This window comes from Amblyomma maculatum, chromosome 10 (genome assembly GCF_055883805.1).
Source record: "Amblyomma maculatum isolate TAMU_Amacu chromosome 10, ASM5588380v1, whole genome shotgun sequence".
Classification (NCBI taxonomy): domain Eukaryota; kingdom Metazoa; phylum Arthropoda; class Arachnida; order Ixodida; family Ixodidae; genus Amblyomma; species Amblyomma maculatum.
In genome coordinates, this window is record NC_139353.1 from 161100252 (window position 1) to 161111145 (window position 10894).

Consider the following 10894-nt stretch of genomic DNA (forward strand, 5'->3'; position numbering starts at 1 on the left):
ATTCGTTTACATCGCGATTCTAGTCCAAAATCTCCAGACATACTGTCCAGAGACTTTCGCCCCCGCAGTATAAGCCACCACTTGGGTAAGAGATTAGTAAAAGAAGTGTATAAAAAGACATTAGTGCTGTTGGACAGCCATAGCTATAAAAATGGTATTGACATTGGAGTACTGCCTTAAGGAGGGGCCTAGGGCATTACAAAAGCAAGAGTTAGTGTCCGCTGGTCCTCATTTGAACGAACAAAAAGAGGGGGGGGGGGGGGAGAAATCTACCTCAACTACATGTTTTGAGTGACACCACGCCGCAGTTAGCATTAAAGATATCACACAGTTTTGAGGAAGATTTGGGAGCTCTTTGCTGCTTTCTTACAGGATTGGACAAAAGAGCTCACCATCTTCAGAAAGCCATGTTATATAGAAATAAAAATAGTGAATTTACTGCATCTGGCCACAACAACTTGCACACGGAGAGGAAGATGAACTGTGAAGGCTCCGCCTTCTAGAATACGGGTTCGCGAGCGATGGTCTCGCCCGACGAGTGAAAACCAAGTCTTTCTTAAAAACACCGGTTTATTCCGGATCAACAGAAAAGTATAAAATAGAAAAGAAACAGCATTGGTCAAAACTGCGCTGGAAACATGCCGTAGAAGTTCGCGACAATGGACTATGCAGAATAAAACGGAACATGGGTCAGGGCTTCACCGCGACAACACAAAACACACTGCGGCGCGGATAGGGCGAGTAATAGGGCCAAAGCGTTGATCACGGTACAAAAACATTGCTACTCGCGTGGCAGCACTCACGCTAACACTCCTAAGGCTTCCTTGAAGGCGCCGCTTCCGTCTTCGCCTCGCAGGACTCCGCTCCGTCGTCCGTGTACATCCCGCCGGCTTGGGACGCTGCCACGCCACCCTTCTCTGGCCGGCCGCCCGACGAAAAAGCCCCGAGCCCTGCTTCCAACGCGCTTATCTACCCTCTGTCTCGCGCCGATAACATGCCGCCCCCGCTCCGGGCAGCTCGCTCATGCGTACTCGCACTGCCCGGGCGGACACCAACACAAACAGAAAAAAGCGCGCGCGGTTCGAAACGCTAAAAGGGGCTGTGGGGCCCCACACTCCCCCCCTCTCAAGACGGGACACCTCCCGACGTGTAAAACAACAATAACGCGGGATAAGGACGGAACTGGTACTGCTGCTGGCGGGGCGCATGCTTGGAGGTATCCGCCGAGCGTGGGTACCCGTAGTGCCTGGTAGGTCAAGTGGTTCTATGTGGCTAGTGCACGGCCGTGGTAAGCTCGGAGATCGGCCACGTTGACTGGTCTGGCTTCTCGACCACCCTGCACATGGCGAATAAAGTAAGAAAGCCGAGACGCGCGCTTTGTTATCGTGTAAGGGCCAGTCCATCGTGGAGCCCCTTACGGAAATCCCATATCTGCTTCAGATATGGAACATATGCTGCCAGATACAAATATATAAGGCAGCAAATAAGTCCTTATCTGGGCCAGATAAGGTCATATACGTGCAAAATGTTGCCCTTATATGGCTCAGATTTGGCCATATCATGCAACATATAATCCACATCTGAACGGCTAACGGGACCTTATATGGCTTGATCAGGGGCATATATGGTATCCTCGCGACCTTATGTGGCCTGATAAAGGGCATATATGGCATCGTCATGACCTTATATAGACAGACCAGTGCCATATGCCTGGCATCAACAGGACTTTATATAACCTCATCTGGGCCTTAATTATGTAGGCGCTATAGTTATTGTATATTAGCAATATATAGCCTTCGTCTACCTTCTGAAAATATCCAATATTGGCATCATGTGGTCGAGCTTCAATTTTTCTACACTCAGCATGGCCTGCGTGTTAATTGTATCCAATTTAGAAAATAGCTACGACTCACATTTCAAATATTCTGCAGATTTCGCTGCACTATAATTATTACACCATGTGTTCCTTAATCCGGGAGGGTGCTGGGTTATAGCTACATGCTCCTCTTTCCGCCTACTAACTCGCATTTTCATTTAAAATGCGGCCGCAGTCCGGTGCACAAAAGCATGGTCGGTTAAGTTGAGCGATTCAAAATATCAAGAAAAAGATGGCAGTTCAGTATACGGCCCCCTCCGCGCTGTCAGACGGTGACTCACCCTCAGAGACAGCTGGCGGTTGCTTCGCCGAGGGCCGCAGTGGCTAGACAGTGACTCCTCCTCTCCTGCGTTCCCCTCTTCCCTCTCAGACAGCGGCGGCCCCTGCGTCGCTGGCTCGCATTTCATCTCTCCTCCTCGCTGCCACGCTCTATACCGCGGAGGCCTCGCGCTCTCCGTTTTGTGTGTGCTTGCTTCTTTCCCTTCTCCCTTTCAACTCCGTGCCCCTAAGCACTTGGTATCGCGTTCCTTTTCGGTGGCAGACATCGGAGTTCGATGTGGCTGGCGGGCATGCTGCATGTTGTGTATGCTGGTGTGTGTGCGTGTGCCAGCGCCTGTTCGCTATTAGCTGTGTGCATGTAACAAAAGTGCGACAGCAAACCTACAAGAGCTTCAGTCTGACCGTCGGCATAGAGGAAATTACTGTGTCCCACTGCGGGTGGAAGCTGCCTCCCCAGCATTGGCAGCGAACCTGATGGTCGATTGAGCTTTTCGGGGATTCTGCGCTGGGTGGCCCGGCCAAATCTTCACCATTGCGTTGGATCGCACCCTGATCGTGCCGCCTCATCTTCACGCCCGATCACCAAAACCGTGAGCGTGAGACTTCTTGTTGGGAACTAGCGCTTGCCAGCCTCAGGATATTATTCACTTTATTATTTTGATGGAAAATAATTTTCCAATCAGTAAACTGGATGGTAATTGCCAGTATGTGATATTTTTCCGTACATTTCGTTGCTAATTTGTCTTTCGCTCTAGCAATTTTGACAAATTTCAGTGAGTGTATAGGGTCCTTCGTTGTTTATTATTATTATTATTATTATTTGCACTACCTAAGTAGCTTCATGCTTGATTTGGTTTAGGGGCAGAGTTGTCGCTGTCATGACAAATGCCACTGAACATGCTTTTTTTTGTTTTCTCTCCTACTTTGAAAAGCAACCACGAGTTAGGCGCGTTCGCTCAATTTGCACTGCAGTCTCTGCTTAAGGTAACACCAGTACTTCCTGTAAGCCTAAATGTACTTTGCTAAGGTTTAGGTATTATCAGCAGTCCCAGCAGTGTGTGTTTTATCGCCCTACGGTTTAGACGTACCTTTTCCGGGTGTCGACAAACCTTTAAATTTCATTTTAATAGTCTAGTTCGATTAATAGCCGTTTATTTTATTTAGCTTCGCAAGTAAACCAGCTCAAACTAAAAGCATTTACTGGTTAAAGCTCTGTGTGTAAATGAGTAGAATAAAAATGTAAGATCTAATTTAATAGGTTAATGTATTTCACTTTAGCTTCTCGTGTAGACATTATTCTGTTCAGATATCTTATTAGTTTGTTATAGTATCCCGCGTAAATGAGTAGTATCTCAATATTTACTAACGGATGAGCATGTCTTTGACCCTTGGTATACACACGTAATTCAGGACCGTCTTTGAGCGATTCCATATAGGCAGGGAAAAAAGAAAACCTGTGGTTTCAAAGCTATTTTCCTGTAAGGTTTGAAATAAAAGGGGAAATTCAGGTTTCCCTTGGCAAACTTGATTGAGTGTGCGTTTAGCTGGAATACTGAAATTGTTTTGTGTGTGTTGAAATAAAGTGTTATGTTGATATGCAGATATAGAGATCTATAGTTGAAAACCTACCTGCCATGCGGGCTAGATCTTTAAATCAGGAATTGGGTAGATAAGGCATATCTGACCAGATATGCCTTATCTGGTACTCGAAATCAGGAATTGAGCAGATCAGGCATATACAACCAGATATGCCTTATCTGGTACTCGAAATCAGGAATTGGGCAGATATGCCTTATCTGGCCCAGATCTGTCCTAATATACCATATCTGTCCAATTCCTGATATACCTGATCTGGATTTTTTTTATAAGTCCAGATATGGCATTTCCGTAAGGGGCGAGAGAAGCAGCAAACGCTTTTGCTGCACCACTTGGTGGGTGCGTGCGGCGAAGGACTGTCGCCGACTGTGAATTCCAAAGGTCGCCTTCCCTTGTTGTACTGGTTACAGTGTTCCAGGCGGGCAAGGTCCAGGTTTTCCCTTGCCTCCTTCAGAGTCATCGGCCAAGCGGCTGGAAAGATCATGAGCAAATTTAGAGTGGCTAAGACCCGGTAAATCAGAGCCATTCAGAGCATGCTCAATAGGGAACCTGAGCTCACGACCAAGGAGAATGGCCGCTGGCGTAAAACCTGTTGACCGGTTTGCCGTGGTTCTTGTGGCGAAGGCCATCTCCTGGATACGAGCGTCCCAGTCCTTGTGCCGCTCCGTGAATGCCACCATCATAGTCTTGAGATTTCGATTCACTCGCTCTGTAATGTTTGCTTGAGGATGGTAGGGCATAGTCTTTTTGTGCTGCACGCCAAGAACTCTGCAAGTGGCAGTGAATATCCTACCGGTGAAATATGTAGCATTATCTGTGATAAGCTGAGCTGGGAAACCAAAGCGAGTGAATGTTTCTAGTAGCTTATCCCAAATTATTTTCGAGTCTAGCCTACTCAGGGGATACAATTCTACCCATTTCGAGAAATGATCAGTAATTACTAACAAGTAGCGATTCCCTTTCACTGATCTGGGATAGGGTCCCATTATGTCGCAAGCTACAATTTCCCATGGGTATCGGCTCTCTACAGGTTGCATGAGGCCCGGTGGTTTTCCTCCCCTTGGCTTCGTGGTCTGGCAGGTATGACAAGTGCGGACGAATGTCAGGACATCCCTTCTCATGCGGGGCCATGTTACAACGCGACACAATTTGTCATATGTTTTCTTGCCATCTCTGTGACCTGCGAGGCGTGTATCGTGGAAGTACTCTAGAAAATGCTTATGTAGGCCCTTAGGAACGACCACACGAAATGCGGACTCACCACGGTCGGTGTCCGCAGCAGGTATATACCGCAGGATCAAACCATCTTCTGCTTCCACGTAGCAGTCATAGCTTTCGTTAACCGCCCGGCTCCCTGTAGGGCTGGCGCTGTTCAGGCTTTGGCATATCTGGTTGCACTGGTCGTCTGAAAGCTGAGCGTCAAGGAGCTGTTGACGGGACACCAGTGTGCCCCAGGTGTCGGCAGGAGCTGTCACAGCATGGACCGCGGGTGCTCGCTCTCCCTCGCCCGGAAGTGGAGCTCGTGACAGGGCATCGGCCACTTTGTTGAAAGTGCCTCTTCTGTATTCTACCCTGTAATTATGCTTGTGGAGAGCGAGTGACCAGCGGGCCAGACGGCCAGCTGGATTTTGCAACCTCGAAAGCCACGATAGGGCCTGGTGGTCGGTCTGAATAGTGAATTCTGCACCATCCAAATACATGTCAAATTTCTTGAGGGCAAACACAATCGCGAGACACTCTTTCTCTGTCACAGTATAGTTCCTTTCCGGTGCCGTCAGTGTATGACTAGCAAACGCCAATGGGCAAAGCTTTCTTTGATGTTCTTGAAGCAATACCGCCCCAATTCCGTACTCACTTGCATCCGTTTGTACCGTGAATGGCCGGTTAAGGTCTGGAAGCCGCAGGCGTGCAGTATCCGCGATGGCTGCAGACAGTGCACGGAATGATCCCTGCTCGGCTTCTGTCCATGACCAGCGGGCACCCTTCCGGAGGAGCTGATGGAGGGGTCGCGCCAGGTCAGCGCAGTTCGGGATGAAGTGGCGGTAGAATCCCACCATGCCCAAGAAACGCTGGAGGCTCTTTATGTTGTTTGGTGGGGGGAGCTGCAGAATGGGTTGAAGCTTCTCTTCATCCGGGCGAACTGTGCCCTGTTCCACAATGAACCCAAGAAGATTGATTGTGCTTGTCACCAACTGAACCTTGCCGGGGTTAATGGTGATGCCCGCCTTCTGCATTCATTGAAGGACATTCGTTCTAAGCTTTCTGAGAACACTACTACATCATCCATGTAGGCCATAGCGTAGTTAAATTTAGCGTCTCCGAGCACAGTATCCATTACCCGTTGAAAAGTAGCAGGTGAAATGCACAACCCGAAAGGCAAGCGCACAAATTCGAACAGTCCCCGGTGGCAAGTGAAAGCCGTTTTCTCAATGTCGCAGTGGTCAATCGGGATTTGCAGAAATCCCCTACTGCAGTCAAGAGTTGTAAAAAATTTTGCTGACCCAAGTGAGTACATGACAGAGTCAACAGACGGGAAAGGGTAAGAGTCTCGCACTGTCACAGCATTCAGACGTCGATAATCGACACACAACCGTGCCGTTCCATCCTTCTTAGGCGCGAGAACAACAGGAAACGCCCAGGGGCTTTTTGATGGTCTCACCGCACCGGTAGCCACCATTTCGTCGAGGGCCCCATCCAGCAGCGCTCGCTTGTGAACACTCAAGGGCCTTGGATTGAATCTGATGGGACGAGCATCGCAGGTATCAATCCTGTGGGTTAGTACGTTGGCCTTCCCCGGAGCCTCCGTGAACATTGCTGCAAAGGGCCTGAGCATTGTCTCGATTCTGCTTTTTTTCCGCTGGTGACCCCGTGAAGGAATTCAAAATGGTTAGAATACCACAGCCTGTGATATTGGCCGAATGGCCGTTCGTGGCAAGCAACTGTGACTGTGGCTCAGCGGCCTTAGTCTTGAACTGAAATGCTTCTGTACCGGAGTCATACCGGTAGGTTCCCTTACTGAGATCTATCACGATTCCTGCCTTCACTATGAAGTTACGGCCTAGTATGACTGGCCAGGATAGTCCGGGGAGGTGTAAGAAACGCTGGCTAATATTTCGGCCATTTATAGCAACTGTTAGGCGGGCTGCTGAGGTTGCGGGTACTATGTGAGTTGACGCCATACGAAGGTTAGTGTTTACACTCCGCAACCGGACACATTTTGTCTCGCAGGAATTTTTCACCTGATCGCCGAAGACTGACACTGTAGACCCTGTGTCTAAAAGAGCTGGAAGCTCCAGTCCGGCCATTTTGACCAAGACCAGCGGGGTCTTGTCTGGTTGGCTTTCCTCAAAAGAAGTTGACGGGACTGCACTCACCGAGTGTTTGTAGGCCTTCTAGGGGTCTGCCTCATGCATAGCAGGTGGTGACAATGGTACCTGTGTCGAAGACTCCTGGGTCTGTGGCACCTGGTTCGATTCAGGCAGGAAAGGTAGCGACTGGATCAGCTCTCCCGGTGGTTGGCCACGTCTGTGCGACCTGGCCGCTGGATGGTGCGATGACCAAAACACCCTCCCCTGTGTTGTCCTGGATCTGCGAATCGGAGGACAAGTTGTGCCCGGGGGCGACGCCCGCTTCTCACCTGATGGTGACACCGTTGCACCCGGTGGTGACACCCACGTTGCACCCGTAGGTGACGTCCACGTTGCACCCGGTGGTGACACCCACGTTGCACCCGGTGGTGACACCCACGTTGCACCCGGTGGTGACACCCACGTTGTACCCGGCGGTGACACCCACGTTGCACTGGTAGGAGACGTCCGCGTTGCACCCAGCGGTGACACCCACGCTGCACTGGTAGGAGACGTCCGCGTTGCACCCCGTGGTGACGTCCACGTTGCACCCGGTGGTGACACCCACGCTGCACCCGTAGGTGACGTCCACGTTGCACCCGGTGGTGACACCCACGCTGCACCCGATGGTGACACCCACGCTGCACCCGTAGGTGACACCCACGCTGCACCCGTAGGTGAATGGTAGCCGGCAGCCGCTGTAGGAGATCTCCGGGATTTGCGCGCTCTGACGTGGGGTGTCCCAACTGCTGCCACACAAGGGGTGGGTACCAGCGCCTGCGTATGGCAAGAAGACACGGGGCCCCGTCTGACTTGTCGCCCCATGAAATCGGCTCGTCACCTGAGTAGACGCATCAGGGCTTGTGACTCCGTGCAAGTCGCCAGCCCCCGTACGGCAGCCTGGCGTCTCCAGGCTGCGTGCTGCCGATGATCCAGGCCACGCACAGGACGGCTCAAGGCAAGTCTCTGCAGGGGGAGGTGGTTTGTACTGGAGCTCCGCCAGGAAAGATGCCTCGATTCGGGATGCTTCTCTAGCCATGTCATCGAAGTCCGCGAACTGGCGACGCCGGAGATATGGCTGGTACCTTGGATGGCACCGATGTATAGCATGAGCCACCTTCTCTGGTTCCGGAACTGCAGGATCTGCCCGCTCATGCAGCTCTTGAAAACTGCGCAAAAACTCTAGCAAACCCTCGCTTTCGCCTTGCGTCCTTGTGCAAAGCTCGTCTTTCATACGGATGTCATAGTCAGGCGGCAAAAACTCTTCTCGAAAACGGTCTATAAAATCCTGCTTTGTTGTGAACGGCCGCTGTCTACGCCTCCAGGTTGCTGCGGAACCTACCAAAGCTACGGGAAGCACACGCGTGACCAGAGCGCTGTCCGAAATTGCCATTGCCATCTGATAATCGTCGATTTCATACAGAAAATCACACACAGATTTCTTATCGGCGTATCCTTCAAACCTTGGCACGGCCAAATTCAGCCGCAGCTGATTATCGCGATACAAGGGAGTGGGCGTTAACGAAACTGCCTCGCTTCCTACCATTTCTCTGAAATGTGCCTTTGATTCCAGTAGCTCGTTCAGGAGGCCAAAAATTCCGCTACAAATGTCCGACGGTTTGCTTTTCCTGTCTTCTGAGTGCTCGTGCTCGGAACCCGCCCGTGTGGGAGGCCGAACTGTCTCCGTTAACTGGGCGCTTGCACCCGGTAAGTCCGACATCGCTACGCACGAAACTGCATGAACCTCAAATTGGCACACTCGCGGGGCAAGCCAAGGCTCGAGTAGAAATCACGTTGGGCGCCAAATGATGGCTCCGCCTTCTAGAATACGGGTTCGCGAGCGATGGTCTCGCCCGACGAGTGAAAACCAAGTCTTTCTTAAAAACACCGGTTTATTCCGGATCAACAGAAAAGTATAAAAGAGAAAAGAAACAGCATTGGTCAAAACTGCGCTGGAAACATGCCGTCGAAGTTCGCGACAATGGACTATGCAGAATAAAACGGAACATGGGTCAGGGCTTCACCGCGACAACACAAAACACAATGCGGCGCGGATAGGGCGAGTAATAGGGCCAAAGCGTTGATCACGGTACAAAAACATTGCTACTCGCGTGGCAGCACTCACGCTAACACTCCTAACGCTTCCTTGAAGGCGCCGCTTCCGTCTTCGCCTCGCAGGACTCCGCTCCGTCGTCCGTGTGCATCCCGCCGGCTTGGGACGCTGCCACGCTGCCCTTCTCTGGCCGGCCGCCCGACGAAAAAGCCCCGAGCCCTGCTTCCAACGCGCTTATCTACCCTCTGTCTCGCGCCGATAACATGCCGCCCCCGCTCCGGGCAGCTCGCTCATGCGTACTCGCGCTGCCCGGGCGGACACCAACACAAACAGAAAAAAGCGCGCGCGGTTCGAAATGCTAAAAGGGGCTGTGGGGCCCCACAACTGAAAACTTTATACATGAATGTACGTATTTACAACAGGTGAAGCAATGACCATGATCTATGTCGAAGAGGAAAGAGATCAAAATCTAGCTCAGAACGAGTTCTCCAGGCCGCGGGGCCATTTCATTAACTTCGGGACCCCGCCCACATTTCTCATCCCCAATGACAACGAACTCACACATGACTGGCTAACAAACATTTTGGCATGCCTTTCCACTTTCATAAGGTTCAGCCTCTCCCTAATACAGCAATGCAAAAGGGACAACAAATTTGTTTCACAGCAAACGGAATTAAGAGAATGGACCTCGAAATGATTGGCTCACTAGGTCATATGCTAAACTCTCTCCCCTAGGGAATAAAAAAGAAAAAAAAATTAGAACCCATCAAAACGGTGTCGCACGAGCGCAACCATTGCCCAAAGCTTGCACCCTTGGCAGCTCCTTTTACAGGGCAATTATTGCAATTATTGGCGTCCGAGTCAGCACCATTGCGGACCACAACAGAAGAGCAAACCCACATCCTCCCTCTCCGCATCATACCGTCACTGTTACACACTTGCCCTTTTTCAATGCCTCCATCTCCCACCATTGTTGACATCCAGGGTTGGAATCCTCAACGAGACCCCACTCAGCGCGCCTGCACTGAATAATTGTCACTTTTATGGGCTCCCCAACAAGAAAGAGGGCCTTACACCCTTCAACCTGGGAGTGTTTTTTCTTTGAACGATAAGCAGTTCTTCCAAAAGAGGTGCTCGTTTCAAAGCTGTGCTGCCCCCGGGTGATGGGTCCATTCAGCGTACTAAGGACCCCTTAGTACGCTGAGTACTAAGGACCCCTTAGTTGTATACTGTTCGTAAAGCTCCTTAAAAAAATGAGCCCCCTACATGACACAGCAATGAGAACAAACTGCCTGTCCCCGCGTCTTCGAGTGCGACAGCAAAGTCCTCGAAAGAGGGGACTTTTTTTCCCTCTCTGCCTACATTTCCATTAAGCACTGTAGCTGCTGTAGCTGCCTCTCTGTGCGCGTCTCTCCGCCTCCTGTCCGAGGGCAGGTGGGAGACGGCCGCCTCTGGGCATTGAACAGATGACCCAAAAAGAGCAGACTAATAATGGTGCCTAGCATACCCACCAATCCCTTACAGAAATCATTAAAGAAATGAAAGCAACACATCAGATAACGCTACAATGTTTCTAAGTGCAAAGTCGACAACTCCGAGTCATATAAATATATGTACATCTCCGCACATTAACTAGACAGAAACAGTGCAGAGTAAACTAATAATTTAGTGTCTAGTAACACTATTAAAAGGGGATAAAGGCCACGGGGGGCTACGATTTGCCGTTTTGCCTTTAAACTACAA

At 50.6% G+C, this 10894-nt stretch overlaps 1 long non-coding RNA gene across 1 annotated transcript; it reads right to left on the bottom strand.

Annotated features, from left to right (window-relative positions):
* Window positions 1–600: 600 nt before the first annotated feature.
* Window positions 601–2860, bottom strand: LOC146177799 (uncharacterized). The gene is made up of 2 exons (XR_014701362.1): window positions 2158–2860; window positions 601–1336 (listed from the first exon to the last, which is right to left on the bottom strand). It is a non-coding gene; the product is annotated as an uncharacterized LOC146177799 (long non-coding RNA).
* Between the last annotated feature and the right edge of the window lie 8034 nt (window positions 2861–10894).